Source organism: Rhinopithecus roxellana, chromosome 4 (assembly GCF_007565055.1).
Source record: "Rhinopithecus roxellana isolate Shanxi Qingling chromosome 4, ASM756505v1, whole genome shotgun sequence".
Taxonomy (NCBI): domain Eukaryota; kingdom Metazoa; phylum Chordata; class Mammalia; order Primates; family Cercopithecidae; genus Rhinopithecus; species Rhinopithecus roxellana.
The window spans coordinates 34,044,722-34,062,709 of NC_044552.1; the positions used below are offsets into that span (position 1 = coordinate 34,044,722).

The following is a 17,988-nucleotide window of genomic DNA, read 5'->3' on the forward strand; positions in this document are numbered from 1 at the left end:
ACCGCCCACCCCTAACCCCCAAGAGCCTCAGTCAACTGGAGTCTTGTGAGGGTGACTGTAAATAAATTAATTCCCAAGAGATGTGATTCATAAGTCTACCTTTCCCAGGCTACTTGCACGAATAAGAAAGAAGTTTGGAGATGGCACTATTCGCAAGTTAGCAAGCTAGAACCATAGGGAGTGATGAGGACTGGAGAGAATTCGAGAACAGTGTATTCGAAATTGTTAAACAGTACGTTGGCAAAACAAAACGTTTGGTTATGGGTCCCCAGTTTGCAACCTCCAAGACAAAAGTGGGCTGGAAGGGTGAAATTCTAAGCTGAGAGTTAATCAGGACCAGAGTAGCCACACTTCCCCTTCAGATCATGCCAGGGCGGCTCTGAGTCTCTAAAACCTGTGAGAAATGCCACAGCTGGGAGCCTTTCCTCTCCTCCTTGATTCAAGGAAGTCCAAGAGCCAGGGATGGTGCCCCTCACACTGCCAGGAAGGCCTGACACTATCTCTCCCCATGGTGCAAGCTGAGGCCAATCCGCTCCTTATTTAGAAAGAGCTGGGACTTAAATGTCAGTGGATGATATGGGAGCAGCATGACAATTACCAGCTTAAACTGAAATAAAGGAAAGAAGGATTAAACAATGCCCAGCACCCATCAAGCCAGGCCAGAAGAGAAGAGCGAAGCCCTCTGTTTCTACATTAACTCCTCATCAGCGAGGCGTGGGTCAGAAGGGTGGATGGGGAGGAAGCTGGGGAGGGGAGAGTGGGTGGGAAGCTGAAGGAAGGTCGGAGGTGGTGCTGACTTGGGCTCCCAGACTCTCAAGGAGGGTGCCCAGAAGGCACCCTCCTCCTTTTGGCAGTATACTCAGTGGTTGGACCTGTGGTTCCAAACTGGGCAGACTGAGTTCAAATTCCAGCTCCTCCACTAACTAGCTCTGTGATTGTCCCAACTTCCTCAACCTCTCTGAGTTTCAGTTTCCTCATTTAGACCAGTGGGATGATGATAATTCCTCTTAAGATTAAATGGGGTAGTGCCTGTATGTCACTGGGCAGGCAGCGATACTCAGCAAATGATGCCTCTGCCAGTCAGATGCAGTCAGGAGTTAAGAGCCAGGTACAGCACAGATCACGCCTAATTCCATTACCCCCAGTCGTTAAGCTGCAGATAGTCTCTTTTATTTTAATCTTTCTGTAGGGGGAACGTGTGGTGCTCAGATGTAGGTCCAGTAGGAACTTGGCACCTTTGCAGCAGCCTCAGCCTCTCCTTCCTCTTGGGTGCAGGGCTCAGCTGGGCAGGCGTGCCAGGACCAAGGCCTGGGCCTTCATCTTGGAGCCCCTCTGGGTTGCTGCAGCATCTCCTCTTTTCAGGGTGAACTGCTCTGGGGCTGGGAGATGGTGGAGATGCACCCCACAAGGCCAAGGCAGCCTGGGCACTTTCCCCAGGAAATCCTTGACACTCTGCACTTTTCCAGCTGGCCTCCTTTAAAGGGACTGCTCATCTGGCCTCCCCTGGATGTACTAGAATTGGCCCCACAGGCTGACGCAGCTGGACCCCAGGCTCTGGCTGAGCGGTGGCCTGGATTTGTTTCCCCATCTCCTTCAACTCTCTGCAGGGGAGCAGCCCTTGGTTTCTGAACAAGGGCAGTTCTAGGTCACCTTTGAAAGGACCTGCTGGTATTTCTGCAATGCTCTCCTCCAGCATCCACAGTGGGTCACTGAAGCCCAGCTGATGGTCTGCCCCTGAAGCTGGCAGTTTTTCTAAACCACATCACATCCTCATCACAGACACCAGGGTCAGAGTCTTCCTTGGCCTCTGAATCAGGCCCAGGCTCCTCCTTTGTTCAGCCCAGCATCCACCTGTCCCAGCTGTGTCCTATATATCAATCAGCATTCTGTGTAGAAAGCAGAAACACTCAAAGTATCCAGCAGAAAGAGATTTAATAAGGGAAATAGTGACTTACAGAGTGATCAGAGGTCCTAGACAAATGAAGGTCAGGACCACTGCTAGGCTTTAGGCTTAAGGTCACATCCCCACAGCTGTGAGCCTGAGACCAGGAGAGAGCTGTTGCCCCTGCAGGGACCACTGGTGTGGCTCCAGCTGCCCTGCATTCAGGAAGCTGGTGACAAGACCGTGGATATACCAGTTGCTGCAAATCCTCACATTGGCAGGAGCCCGCGGACCGTCCAACACACTGCAGAGGAACACCTCTGCCTCTCTGCCACTGTCCAGAGCTCATGGAAATGCCTCTTGTTGGCAAAACCGAAACTGCAGCCAGATCCAAACAGCAAGAAACTCTGGGAAATGTCATTTTTGTCCTGCTAGCCCCTGTGATACAGAGGGAACATAAAGGGTATGAAACAATGCTAAGTGCTGATAGACAATACCCAGCACAGCCCAAAACTCACTCAGACCCCAGCTGGCCCACAGTCCCGGCCTGCTGTAGCCCCACCCAAGCCTATGGCTGGTGCTGACTCCTGCCTCTGCTGCATCGCCCCACACAGCCTCTGTCCCTTCTCCAGGTGGAGGACTGGCCCCTCCATTCCCCAGCCCACACCCAGCTCCTTCAGCTCTTAGCTAGGTCCTCCTAATCCCAGCATAGCTCCTGGGCCTTCCTGCGGCTTTTCTGGGATGGAACCAAGGCTGGCTTGGGACTCAGATGCCTGTGCTCTAGCTGTAAACACAGAATGTCTCTGAGCCACATTCCCAGAGTACATTCACCTGGGGGTCTCGTCCAGCTGTGAGGTTCTGAGATTTCTAAGTATCTTTCTTTATAAGCAGAGTGGACATGGACACACACACACACACAGTCCTCAGGGAGCTACAGCTTTGCTGAGTCAACCCAGAGTCACTGTCCCAACTCTCCTCTGGAAACATGGGCAGAAGTAGGTGCTGAGGGAGGAGGGGTAGCTGAAGCAGAAGGCAGGAGAGGCCAGGGGTTGCCCCTCTGCTTAGCACATCCCCCATCACTGACTTCTGGCTTGAGTGGGCTGGGAAAACCCGCAGAGGGCAGGCTTGGGGAGGACAGAGGAGGCTGGGGCGAGACGTGGTAAGGGCAGAAGTGAAGCACTCAGGCCACACGAGAGGAAAAGCCACTGTCTGTGCTGAGCTGGACCTAGGGGCTCAGCCCCCAGCCTCCCTGCTGTCCCCTGCTTAGCACCACCTCAACTAGACCTCCCCCAAAGCAAAGCTATAGCCATGCCAATGACCTTGAGCTGCACATTCAGCTTAATCCGCATCAGTGTCAGAGTGAAGGCCTTGCTGTCAGTCCAGGGTATTTATAACTAGCTTGCCAGGTCCCACTACCTGGCAGCCGCCAGGAAACTAGGCCACAGGAGTCACAGAGGAGGCAAGCCCTCCCCCAGCCCCAACCCCAGCCTCAGATGGCTCCTCCGTGGCTGCTCGCACCCGCCCTGGCTGTGTGCCTCCTCCCCATGTCCCTGCTCCCTGCTGGTGATCAAAACCTGCCAGAGTTCCCAATGCCTGGGGGCATGTCCACAGGCCTGAGTACAATGTCCACGGCTTCCACTTACCACTGTCTTCCCTGCCCGCTCCTTGTGGCCGTGTGGTGTGGTCAATGAAGGCTCCGCCTGCCTAGGGTCAGGTGCCGGTTCCACTGTTCTCTGTGTTGACCTCGATAATCTTGTGTGACTTTTCTGTGTCTCAGTTTTCTTATCTGTAAAATGGAATTAATAATGAAGACTCTATGAATAAAAGGCTCAGAATGGTGCCTGACACATCATAAGGGCTCAGTGTGTGCCAGCTTATTTAGAAAGGTCTATCAGATAGCAGCAGAAGCCCCAGGGCCAGGCTGTTCAGGTTCAAATCCTGGTTTGGCCATTCACTGGCTATGTGACCTTGTGCCCATTAATTATCCACTCTGGGCCTCAGTTTCTTCCCATGATATGGTTTGGATGTTTGTCCCCTCCATATCTCATGTTGAAATGGGATCCCCAATGTTGGCGGTGGGGCCTGGTGGGAGTTTGGGTCATGGGGGCGGATCTCTCACGAATGGCCTGGTGCCCTTCTTGTGGTAGTGAGTGAGTACTCGCTCTGAGTGCTTGCGAGATCTGGTTGTTTAAAAGTGCATGGGACCTCCCCCTTCTCTCTCTCTCGCTCCCTCTCTCGCCATGTGACACACCTGTTCCTGTTTCATCTTCCACCAAGAGTAAAAGCTTCCTGAGGTCTCACCAGGAGCAGATACTGGGCCATGCTTCCTGTGCAGCCTGCAGAACTGTGAGCAGATTAAACTTTTTTGTTTTTAAATAAATTACTCAGCCTCAGGTATTCCTTTATAGCAACACAAAAACCATGTAAAATCGGAAATGATAATAGTATCTACCTCGTGAAATTGTAAGGATTAAATAAGCTAATCTGTAAAGCTCTGAGAATGGTGCCTGGCACACAGTAGGTGGTCAATTAATATTAGCTCTGATAATGATAATGATTAGCATCATCATCATCATCGTTTATTCTGGAATGATTTTCTCCCAGCCAGGCTGCCCTCTCTTCTTCCTGCCTCCACACTTTAGCTGACACAAACGTTCTCCTTACACACTCTCTCTCTTCTTCCCTCCCAATTCAAACGTTGCGTTTCTTTCAAGCCTTACCTCCTCCATGCTGCCTTCCTTGACCATTTTGGTGAGCTTTGCACTGTCTCCCTTACCCAAACCATCTTAGACTAGATCCCCCACGTGATTCCCATGAGTAAACCTAGACTCCAGACCCTGAAGGCAGAGGCTCTGCCAAGCCCACTTCTCCTTCCTGCTTTATGCTGAGCTAACAGCGGTGAGGTCAAAGATGTTGTGGATCAGATGTGTCCTTGCTGAGTATCCAGGGTCCTCCACTCTGGGCAGGGGTCTGATTCCTGGGATGAGGGTACAGTGTGTCCTGGCCCTCAACAGACAGGTGTGTGTGTGGGCACGCACACACACACACACACACGCTTGCAACCTGTAAAGTAAAACCTAGTCGTTTCCCCAGAAATAATCCCACATTCTGGTCACTGACAACCAAAATGTATTTTTTCCCAAGCCCAGTCATTTTCTGGATTTTCTCAGTTTGAGAGAGGACCAGGCCTGTATGCTGCGTCCTAGGGGTGGACCCGAAACCCTTCCCCACCAGAAAAGGGCAGGTAGGAAAATGTCTTCCTCGGACACCCAGGCACAACAAGCCCAGTGACACAGGGCTCAACACGGGGAGGAGGGCAGAGGGGGCAGGGGCGAGGATCTGGCTCAAACACCACAGTCCTTTCCTTGAGGAAGAAAGCAGCACTCCAGTGTCACTGTGTTCCCCCTATTGAAGGCCCAATAAACAGCAGGTCAGTGGTTCTGACCTGGCACTGTGGCTGTGTCTGGCACTCTCAGCCTCAGCCAGTCAGAGGCTTGCTGACACTGCCTCCTTCCTCCCCTCCTCCCCACAGACCTGTCACTGCGGAGAGCTCTCCTCCACCCTCCTCCACTGCCTCCTCAGCAATTTCCTCTCCTCTCAGGAGCGGCCCGGCCAGGATCAACGTTGCTCAACCTACAGAGGCTGCCTTTGGTGGGAGCCCCCCATTTTCCTACGTGCTGGGGGAAGGGGTGGAGGATAGGAAAGGGGCTCAGCAGGGTTGGGGAGAGTCCTTCCTCGGTACTCATTGTCCCCTCTGGGGGTTGAGGGCGGTTACAAAACGGATGAGGATGGGAAGAGGCCCTCCTGCAGTGCCCTGTGCTTGGCCCTCAGGCCGGCCCCTCACCCATCTCCCCGCTCTAGTCTAAGAGCACCTAAAAAGGAGTCTCACTCTAGCTCTCATGACCCATAACTGAAAATTAATCCCCTCCACGTCCTTTCTAAGTTATCCCAGAGAATATGCCATGTCAAAGGCACATTTGTCTAATGGAAGGAGCCCACGCCAGGGGAGAGGGGCGTTGGGGAGAGAAGCCTTAAAAAATCCAGCCAAGCATCTGTGGTTTGTGCTCCATGTAAAGTGAAATGTGGGCATTTCTTCCACTAAACGGCATGGGAATAAGTGTAGTGATGCTAGCTGGCATCTATACAGCACACTACAGTTACAAGATCCTTGCCCCACCCTCTCAGTTTGTTACCCTTCTGCATTGCAAGAGAGCAAGGGAAGGCTGTTGAACCCCCTTTGATGTGGAAGGAAACAGGGCCTCAGAGCAGGTAGGAAGGGGGGATCAGAGGCTGTTCGTGCCCCACCCAGATGTCCTTTGCCAACTGGGCACTCACTCCAGGCTGCTGCAGTGTTGGCTGCTAATAGCTCATAACTATACCCTTCTCCTCCACATCACCTTAGCCAGCAGGAGCCACTTCCCTGGGAGAAGCTTTGGAGGTTAAGCCCTCTACCATAGCCCCTCCCCCGGGAACAGCCTTTAGCTAAGGCCTGACTGCTGTAGCGACAGAAAAACCACCCTCTTGTCTTCAGGTAGAACAAACTCCACGCGCTGTACACACCCTGAAGCCCCTGTGGGTTTGGCCCAGCTAGACCTCCCCTGAAGCAGCATCTTCGTCTGGACCCTTCTGCTGCTCCGTCTTGCCCTACAAGCCCTCCCAGCTTCTCTGCAAGCACTCACTCAACAAACCACACGCTGGAATATCCTCTCAAACCCTGCTTCTAGGGAACCAGACAGAGGGCTAGTACACACGGCTTCAGATCCTGAATCCGGATGTTCCTGAGACAGTCTGGTTCCTAAGCATCCTGTGGGTGTCTGTTGTGGTGAGAACCTTGCTTTCTTCCAGGACCTCAGCTCCCTCCCTCTCCTCCTCCCAGGGGAGAAGCTGGTTCTTAACACTTTGACGGCGAACTGAGGGATGAAGCCCAGAGCCCCCAGCACCTCCCAAACCCCACTGAAAGCTCCCTCTCTCCCGCTCCCACCCCGGCTGTGGCAGCCAACACCATGACTCAGGCCCCATCCCCACAGCCCTCCACGGGCCCCCAGATTGCTACCCCAGTGCCCTGGCATGTGAAGCAGTACAGATGGCAATTAACTGCATGACAGGAAAATATCCCGACACTAATTATTTCAGGGACAAGGCCGGGGACCATTAATAAGTGATGAAGGAGTCTTTCCAGAGGCTCTTTGGCTGGCCCCTACACCAGCCTGCAGAAGGCTGGAGACTGATGAGGACCCTTCCCCACGCAGAGCTCAGTGGTGTGTGTGGGCAGTGAGACAAGTGCCAGTGCCGAGGGAGATGCCACACATTTTCCAGGGGAAGTCAAGCCGCTCTCCCCAGCAGTGAAATCGACAACTGTTAAGGAGACAGTCCTCATCCTTCAGACAGGCAGAAAGCAAACAACAGTGGTTCCCTGGATCTTCTCTGATGAATAATTGATTGTAGAATGCAATCTCATGAATGAATTCCGGAAGAATCCCCAGTCAACCCCTTCTACACTCTCACATCTGCCTCCCCTTCCCTGGCCCAATCCAAGAGGCAGGCACAATTTCCATTTTCCTGAAATGATTCTGTTTCCTCTGTGCCTGCTTCTAACGTGGCCCCTGGGACAACTCCCACAAGGAGCAGCAGTCAGAGGTCAGGAACGAAGGATGGCATGCCCAGATGGAGGGCTGAACCACGCCCGGTCAGCCCTGGGCTTTGACAGTGTCTCTCTCCAGCAGCATATCACAGCAAGGCAGGGAGAGGAGAAAAGTGTCCTACATTCATAAACCCTTTCATGTGCCAGAGTGAATGCAAATGCAGACACTCTCACACTCACACTCACATGTACACACTAACACACATACCCACTCTCACACCCACACTGACACACACATGCACAGACACACTCAGCACACATGCACACTGACACACTCACACATACACACTCTTGCATACACACCAACACACTCACACATGCACACTGACACACTTATATATACATGTGGACTGACACATACTCATGCACACTGACACACACTGACACACAATTGCTCTTGCGTACACATGCACACTGACATACATATGCACTGACACACTCTCACACAGACACACACACAGATGCACACCCACACGTACACTGACACACATGTACACTGACACACACACACACTGACACACACTGACAAACTCGTACACTGACACACACATACATATGCACTGACACACACATTCAATTACACTGACACACTAACACAAACTCATGCACACTGACACACGTGCACTGACACACATACACACTGACACACAAATATGCACTGACACATGCTCACATTCACATAGCCTCACACACACACACACTGATATACACATACTGACAACACACACACATACTGATATATTCTTCCTCACACACCCTCTCACACTCAGATGTATACACTGACACCCACACAGGCACACATACACTGACACACATATGCATATGCACTGACACATGCTGACACACACATATACACGCTGACACACACACACACTCGGATACACACTCCCACACATACGTGCACACTGACACACTCATTCTCCCTCACACACATTCACACTCTCACACTGACCATCCACTCACACTCACACATTCTCACACACACACTCTCACACTTACACACATACACACTGACACACAAGCCCTTTCTCTCTCTCACACACACACATACAACCACTTAAACAGACAGGGGCTCCCATACTTTAAGAGCTGAAGTAGGCCGGGTGCGGTGGCTCACGCCTGTAATCCCAGCACTTTGAGAGGCCGAGGTGGGTGAATCACGAGGTCAACAGATTGAGACCATCTTAGCCAACATGGTGAAATCCTGTCTCTACTAAAAATACAAAAATTAGCTGGGGGTGGTGGTGCACACCTAGAGTCCCATTTACTCCGGGGACTGAGGCAGGAGAATCACTTGAACCCGGGAGGTGGAGGTTGTAGTGAGCTGAGATCGCGCCACTGCACTCCAGCCTGGATGACAGAGCAAGACTCTGTCTCAAATAAATAACTTAGAAACAGAGCCTATATATGAAGGAGATATTTATGCGGGAAGAGATATTTGCTTCACAAAAGGATTTGCAACAGGGATTCTTTCAGTAATAAGAAACCAAAGTGCATTGAAAATGGAATTTGATTTACAAAAATGTGATTTCTCTGTAAATGTTCAGAAGCCCATGCCTTGTAGGGTATGGATGTGTGCTTGTAAATATGCAGAACTTGTCAGTGTCCCTCTCCATGTAGTTCGGGAGAGGGACAGGGATGTCAGATGGAAATCCTCGCCAAGCCTGCTGGCTACACACTCAGGGGTCTGATGGCAATCTAGCTTGGAGGACCACAGATACCATCTCCTTCTGCACCTCCAGCTTGCAAAGGGGAAACCAAACACTTTATTCCCAAGGCTACCACAATCCAAAAATGCAAGGTGTGTTGTGCTCAAAAGGTCTTCATCTCCAAATTTTTTCCTTTTATCCCCTAACTCACTAACCAGCCCAGCCTCCAGTGGATGTTTTGAGTGGGGTTAACTAAGAAAGATATTATCAGTTATCTCAACTGACTTCTTCATTGATGACTGATAAAAAAAATGAAACAGAAGCTGCCCCAAACCAGCACCTCCTAGACCTGTGCCCTCCAGCCTTCATCCTCACCAGCCATCCCCATAGTTGTACGAGGCCGAAGCCAAGAGAAAGGCTCCGGGCAGCACAGTCGCATTGTCCTCTCTCTTCCAGCTCCATGTCTCCCTCCCTCTCCCCGCTTCACTCACCTTCTTTCCCTGCTGGAAGTGAACAGATGAGTCATTTGAACTTTCGCTTCCTAGGCTGCTTTTCTGGATGAGTTTGGAACTCACTCTTTTTGGGTAAGGACCCCACCCACTAATGAAGACCCCCACCCTTAGGAGACAACTCCTGTGCTGGACACTAAATTAGGGTCTCACAGGACTGTCTTGGTCACGTCTTAAAGGAACTGGACACCTAGGGACTTGAAGACACACCAGGGAGTAAAATTCAGGTCTCTGATAATTTCCAGAACTTGTTCCAGCAGACAAATGGACTCTTCTTCAAATTTAAGCTCCTTTCTTGTAGTAACAATAAGGCTGATCATAATAGCCTTATTTTTAAAAATAATGTTTGTTTGTTTTTAAAAAAACACAGCTAATGTATATGCCAGCTATTGTTCTAAGCCCCTTACATATGTGAACCCATTCCATCATCGCCATAATGCTCTCTAAAGGAAGTATGGTCATTATCCCTCAGAGGCCCAGAGAGGTTCGGTAACTCCCTCGAAGTCACACAGCTAGTAAGCGACACAGGAGGGAATTGAGTTCTGACTCCCTGAGCCCTGCAGACATCTCTATTTCTGACCTCAGATCCCGCCAATCTTTCCCCACCCCCACCCTCTTCCCTCCAGGTACAAACACACCAAGCCCATTCCCCACAAGGCTTCTGACTTTGCTGTTTCTTCTGCCGGGAGGGCTCCACCTCCAGCTTATCCTGTCTCCTCAGTTGGGCCTTGCCTGACAACCCTATCTAAAGTAGCCACCGTGGCCACCCCCACCCTCACCCACCCTTCATTTACTAGGCATCGATCTGCTGTAATTCCATCAGCATTCCTCTACCTCAAATGATCTCATCTGTTGGTTTACTGATTCCACCACAACGAAAACTGCATGTGTGCAGTGATTCTGCCCCTCCTCTTCACTACTGTGCACTTTCATCTATAACACCTTGGCTTGGCACAAACTGGGCATGCAATAAAGACTGATTGATCAAGGAGTGCTCTATTCACAAACCAATATGCACACCCACTCACGTGCACACACACTGCACACTGGCGCGTGCATGGGAATGCATTCACATTAGACCACAGGCAGACACCACATCAGTGATACAGTCCTCTGCAGTGTAACACTGATAGATGTGGTGAGGCCAGACTGACATAAATGGGCTTTCTAGCAGTAGATGCTAAGAAACAGAATTCCTCTGAGGACAGATCCATAATTACCCGGCCTGGAAGAATGCAAAACAGAAAATAGAGCCTCTGTGTAGGAGCCCCAGCATCTCTACCACCTGGTCCAGGCCTTTTGTGTTGGTTGCCTGGAGAAATGGAAGACGATTAAAAGGTGTGAGAAACTGGCCCCTTCAGAGTCCTTGGAAGGGGAGGGTGCTAGACCGGTTGCTCTAGTTACTGAATTGAGCTTGCTAAATATAGCTGGCTCAGACATGGGGCATTGAGGAGGCAGGTCTGAAATCAGATGGGGTGGAAGGGGCTTCCCAGTTCCCTGCCCTCTGCCTTATACTCCCACCCCAGGCCCAGTTTGTAGTGAGGGGATGCCTTTGACATAGAGGTGGAGAAAGAGAGAGAAGCAGATGCCTAAGCTTATGGTTGTTCTGATCCAGTGCCTGCCCAGAGCTGGGCATTCCATTCTGAATGGCAGATATCTGAGGTCAAGGTACAGCCAAACTCTAGCAGATAGGACCCTTATTCTATGGTACTCAGGCTTGATCAATTTCAATGCTGCGCAAAGCCTTCCTGTGTGCATGTGTGAGTGTGGTTCATACAGTAGGAGGGGCAAGAAGGTAAATATGATGTCTTTACAGAGCAGAAGCATGGGGGTGTTGGTGAGAGCAAAACTCTGGAGCTGTCACTAGTGGCTTGGGGCTGGATGGGAACTACCTCCTCAGCCCAGCAGATTCCCAAAGCCCTGCTTCCACAGAAGAAGATTCCTAGAATCATGTAGTAGGTGGAAAGGGCTGAGAAAAGCTCTCCATAGCAGATGGCCTGTGGAGCCCAGGCCCTCCGAGACATTTGGCAAGCCAGGGTGCATGCTTCTGGAATCACCCCACTGCCAGGTGCCCAACACACACCTCCCCCTTGTCCTCTTGGGCAATCCCAGCCTTTGGAGCTCCTGGTTCCAAAAGCTCTTCCCTAGCCCCAGGTGATGTTCCCCTGGACTCTTAGACAGAAAGCCTTAGAATGGTCCTGAGAGCACCCACTGTGGTGGCCTGAGATTCTCCTTATCAGCTCATGAATAACCATCCGACCCAGGGCCCTACCAGCCTATAGACCTTGGCTGTAAAATGGGAACTACAATGACCTCTTCAGAGGTTATTCTGAGGGTGAAATGAGAAATGTCAGTAAAGCATCCAGCACAGGTTACAGGTCCAGTCAGCAAAGACGACATTAGAATGTTTGCCATATCATCTTTTTCTCTTCTCTTTGTGTCTCTTTGGATTTTGTATTTCCTACAGGAAGGAGATGTGGTCAAACTGTGATGTTGCTTTCTACCTCCTTAAACTACCCTAAGAAGCTTCCTTCTCCACCCCTCTCCCTAGTGAAAGCCTTCACCAACCCCCCATGTTGTTGCATATGGCGGGATTTCCTTCTTTGCTAAGGCTGAATTCTACTCTGTTGCATGTATATTCCACTTTTCTTTAACCGCTTCTTCGCTAATGAACACCCAGGTCGCCTCCACATCTTGGCTGTTGTGGCTAGTGCAATCAACATGGAAGTGCATGTTTGAGATCCTGATTTTAATTCCTTTGGATGAATACCCAGGAGTGGGATTGCTGGATTCCACTTATATGAAGTATCTAAAATAGTCCAACTCACAGAAGCAGGGAGTGGAATGGTGGTTGCCAGGGACTGGGAGGAGGGGGAGATGGAGAGTTGCTATTCAATAGGTACACAGTTTCAGTTATGCAAGGTGAATACATTCTAGAAATCTGCTGTACAATGTTGTTGCACATTGTTATAGTTAACAATACCTTATTGTACATTCAAAAACTTGTTAAGAGAGCAGATCTCAAGTTAAGTGTTCTTAATACAATAAAAAAAAAGATCAAAATCACAATGCCCCATTCTGCTGGTTTCTGTGTGGGAGGCTGATTGATCTTGCTGCCTAGTTGGGGATAGTAAGCCAGGCTGTACCTGACACTGTATTGCATCAGTGTTGCTCTTCCTGCTGCTGCCTTTCTTCCAGATGTTTCCTGACTTTCTTGTTCTTTCACAAGAATCAAAGCCTGTGATTATTGGTCAAGCAAGAACACAGGGCAGGAGACAACCTCACCCATCCAAAGAAATGCATGCAGAAAAGCCACCTTTTCCAGTTCTGGGGAGCAACCACCTGACCCTACCCAAGCTCCCTCCTTCCTCTCTTATACCATCTGAGCCCCAGGTACATGTAGAGGGATCTGCTCATACAAAGGACATGGGGCCTTTGTTTCTGCCCCTCCACCACCCAAGGTGTCTAGTCTCCAACTTCAGTGGGGAGGGAGAGCTAGGGCACCTAGAGAAAAGCCCCACTGCGGCCTCCTTTCTTGGAGTGAGGTTCCCATGACTGCTCATAGGGAAGGACTGGGATGTGAGCTGGAATCCCAATATGAGGAGAAAGTGTGCCCCCATCCTCCTTGCTCCTCGCTTTCCTTTCCTTCCCTTCCTGCAGCTCAGCTGTGCCCCTCCATTGACATCCATAGCGGGGAAGCTCTTTACCTGGGCAGGCCCCCTGTTTCTTAGCCAAGTGTCCCAGTACTGCCAGCCCTGTCTTGAAATTGACCCCAGAACATCTTCTCCCGTGGTTCAAGGGGCCTGGCCGGCCACTCTTGTTCCAACAGAGCCACCCTTGCATCAGGATGGGGAGAACAGGGTTCTTGAATGAAAGTTTTATATTGTATTTCTTACTGCTTGAAGTTGTGCTTGGGGGTGAAGAGGATTAAGACAAGAGTTTATTGTTACTTTCCACCCCAACCAGATGGACTGTATCTGAGACAGAAGGAGGATGAGAATAAAAGGGAGGGACTCCCATCTCTCCTAGAGGATCGATGGCCTCCTGTCACCCTGCAGGCTCCCTAGAGCAGAGCTGTGACGTGCTGGGAGTGGGGACCATCTTCTTATGCATGATTATGTTTTGCAGAGGAAGTTCTAGAACACTAAGGAATGGCTTCTTCACCACTGGCACACTGGGCAAGGCTGGGGAGAGCTATGGGGTAGTATTCTCCCTGGTGTGGTTTCTTGGTGATTGTGCCAAGAATAGTGGAAAGGATGACTCTTGGGTCACAGATGGCTGTGGCAGCAGTGCCATCCTCATGTGGGTGGGGAGGTGACTCCTAGGGAATTGGGACCCTATGCTTATGTTGTCTATGTCTGAAGTTATATCAAGGGCTCTTGGATGCCATTCAGTTGACATTTGGGACAGTGAGGCTCAATTTCCTGCTGGGCCTGGGGGAAGTAAGCAGCTGGCTCCACTTCCTTAGAAATTTTCTCCAGTCTAAGCCCTGACTCATAGCTGGTTTTTCCATTCAGATGATGACCACAGCCCACTCTGGATGCCAAACCTGTCTGTTCTCAGGGATCTAGGAGGGCAAGAGTGGTTCTGGTCAACCTGGGGAAGCCTCATGGGAGACAGGCAAGATTACCCACACTCCCAAGGCCCTGGCTGAACTCTGACATTCAACATGCCCAGTATTACTGAGGAAAATATTAGTACTCCTTAGCACAAATATATATATATATATATATATATTTTTTTTTTTTTTTTTTTTTTTTTTTTTTCTTTTGAGACGGAGTCATGCTCTGCCGCCCAGGCTGGAGTGCAGTGGCCGGATCTCAGCTCACTGCAAGCTCCGCTTCCTGGGTTTACGCCATTCTCCTGCCTCAGCCTCTCAAGTAGCTAGGGACTACAGGCGCCCGCCACCTCGCCTGGCTAGTTTTTTGTATTTTTTTAGTAGAGACGGGGTTTCACCGTGTTAGCCAGGATGGTCTCGATCTCCTGACCTCGTGATCCACCCAGTCTCGGCCTCCCAAAGTGCTGGGATTACAGGCTTGAGCCACCGCGCCCGGCCAGCACAAATATCTTACAGAGTATTCTAACATCAGATAAGGAAGACCAGGCTGGATGGCCTCTGAAATACTTGCTGTGCCAGTTCAGTGACTCTAGAACCCAATATGCCCAATGTTATCATTAATGTGCTGCCATTGATTATAATGTGCTCAGTGATGCATATAATTAATATAATGGAGGCCGTTAGCACTTCCACTTCTCCAAGTCTATGTGTTATGCATTTAATTACTTTAGCGCTTCACAGTTTATAAATATACAACCCCCTGAGCTAGATCTTTCTCCAACGCCATTTTACAAATTAAGGAACCAAGGTCATAGAATAAAACCCCACTTCCCTCACTCACGAAGAGACGAGCAGCTTCCCCCTATCTAGGCTGCTGAAAGACCTTCTTGTTCTCTCCAGGCCACCACCCTATAGCCCACACTGTTTGCCCTCCCCCACAAGCTCACACAACCACATCCCCCAAACTCCAAAGGAGTTTGCTCCCCCAGGCCTCCTTGGTCCTCAGAAAAAACAGTCACTCTTTATTTATTTATTTTTTTAAGAAGGAGTCTCACTTTGTTGCCCAGGCTGGACTACAGTGGTGTGATCTCCGTTCACTGCAACCTCCACCTCCAGGTTCAGGTGATTCTTCTGCCTCAGCCTCCTGAGTAGCTGGGATAACAGGCGCGTGCCACCAAGCCTGGCTAATTTTTTGTATTTTTAGTAGAGACGAGGTTTCACCATATTGGCCAGGCTGGTCTCAAACTCCTGACCTCATGATCCTCCCACCTTGTCCTCCCAAAGTGCTAGGATTACAGGCATGAGCCACTGTGCCATGAAGTTAAGAATGAAGAATAGTCATTCTTAACTGGACGGAAAGCTAATTTCTTCCTCTTCAAGGCATTAGTTGAGCTTTAATAAATGAGACAAGCAGGTCTGAGAACCACTAAGAGCACCCATGAATTCTTCTGGCTGTAAGAACCACCTTGGACTGAGTGATTTTCTGGCCAATCCATCCTTGCCCAGGTGGTGTGTTCCTCAGAGTCACAGGTACCTGGTAAATTTGTGAAAACATGCCTGTCTGTCAGTTGAGAAGCTAGTTCTTCAGGGAGGCTTGTGAAGACCTCAAAGTCATGGGCCTATGTTCTTTCATTTCTCACAACATTGGGAAGAGTGTCCAGCATGCAGCAAGTTACTAAATATGAGTTGTTTTGATTTCTACATCTCCCTCACGTTGCTGCTGGGCTCTGTCTTCTACAGTTCATGGCCCATGTGTTAGGATCCATGACTTGGGACATGAAGGACTTTTCTGGGGTTTCACACTGGGGTAGGAGAATATATTTACTAAAGGCTTACTCAGCCCTGTCGCTTACTAGGACTGTGACCTTGGATGTCTCTTGTTTAACCTTTTTATATCTTAGCTTGTTCATCTAAAACATGAGTCTTTGTGTCACGGGCTTAGTGAGGATTAGTTATCATAGCACATATGAGGTGCTTAGCAGAAGTTGTGTAAAGAAACACCAGTTTCTCCCTTTCCTACCCATAAAGCCCCATCTACGTTGCTAAGAACCTTCCTTTTTGTAGAGCCTTAGAATAGTCAACTGAGATTAGCAAGAGCCCCACCTCCTGGGCTTCTATCTTTCATCACAGGTGCCATTGCTTGGTCCATTGTGTCCTTGAAACATTTGGTAAAGCCACATCTTAGAGCATCTCCTCCACTCCCCTCCCCTAGGCTGAGCAAACCTAACTCCCTTGAGATCCAGCTTTGTCCCAGCCCCACCCTCCTCCCCTTCCTGTGTCATGGCTGACTCAGGGACCATGACAGGTTTTAGAAGGTCAGTGGCTCATTATCCCTACCCTCTACACTTTGGCCCCTTGGGCCAGCTTTAGCTCTTCATTTGAGGAGGCCTGGGTGGGGTGATGGGCAGGCCCAGCCATGGGATATTTACAGAGGGGTCTGGAGCCAGGCTCCCTGATGTGACAGCTACTGTGTCCTCAAGAGCATGTGTACCCCCAGTAGGTATTACTGATCCTGGGCTAAAAAGGCAACAGGTAAGAGGGAGGTTATCAGGAGTCCTGAGGTGCCTACAGGTGGCATATGACCCCCAGCCAGGAAGAAAGAGCACCCTGAAGCCAGAATATAGGTTTCCCTTCCTCAGAGTCCTAGTCTCTGCTTTGTTGTTGTTGTTTTTGTTGTTGATGCTACATTTACTGCCACTGCTACTCCTCTCTTGCATTCTCTGGTGGCTGGAACATGAGAATGGAGAGAAAGTAAAGAAAACCATCAGGGGTCCCCCAGGGCTCTGGGTTTTAGGAGTCTCCTTATCCACTGCTTGAGCCAGAACCAGAGGTTTTCTTCTGCATTTCTCTGTCTGCACCATGCTGCTCACTCCTGGGTTTCAGGCCATGCTGAGTTCTGCTCTAGAGATTCTAGAGGAAAAAGTGTGCACAACTCACCAGCAGTTTTGTGGTACTTGGAATCCTGGCTGTTTTCAGCCATCCACTTGCTGGTATTTACTGTTCAGATCATTCAAATAGCTGCACCATGCACTCTGTCGAGGTTGTATCGTCAGTGGGAGAGAGAGGCTGCCATGTGTTTACTTCCTCTTACCCGGAACAGAACACAGTAAAATGGTAAAGCCCTATCAAGTCCTTCTCCTCCCTCCAGAAGGAAAGAATCAAGCCCTGGCTTATTGTCACATTGTCCTGTATCCCTATAAAAACACAATCACACCTATTCACTTATTCATTCATGTAACAAATATTTCTTAAGCACTGATTCTGGGCTAGGCGCCTTCTAGACACTGGGTATACAACAACGAAAAAACAGACAAAACTACTGTCAGGCAAGGCAGTAACACCTTATGAACAAGTAATGTCATATATAATATGTGGATAATAAATGCCATTGTGAAAAATTCAGGAAGGTAAAAGGATGGGAATGTGTTTTGATAAAGGTGGACAGGCAGGACCTCTTTGAAGAGGTAATGACATCTGAAGAGAAGGTTAAAAAAAGGTGATCTCTCCAAATACCTGAGGCATTCCTGGAATGGAAATTGCCAGCACCCTTTAAGAGATGAGGGCACTCTCCTGGCAGGTGTGTGGGAAAGCCAGGAGCCTGTGAGGAGGACTGCAGGTGGCAAGGAATGCAGTTGAGGATGAAGTTGGAGATGGGCAGGAGAGGGAGCAGGTCACATGGGCCGTGTAGACTGTGATTAGGACTTTGACTTTTACTCTGAATGAGATGGGGCATCAATGTGGAGCTTGAT

The 17,988-nt window shown here is 49.8% G+C and overlaps 1 long non-coding RNA gene across 1 annotated transcript; it reads right to left on the reverse strand.

The window, feature by feature from the left end:
• Positions 1 to 1,916: 1,916 nt before the first annotated feature.
• On the reverse strand, positions 1,917 to 13,479 carry LOC104682918. The gene is made up of 3 exons (XR_750748.2): positions 10,902 to 13,479; positions 3,526 to 3,668; positions 1,917 to 2,320 (listed from the first exon to the last, which is right to left on the reverse strand). It is a non-coding gene; the product is annotated as an uncharacterized LOC104682918 (long non-coding RNA).
• Positions 13,480 to 17,988: the final 4,509 nt, after the last annotated feature.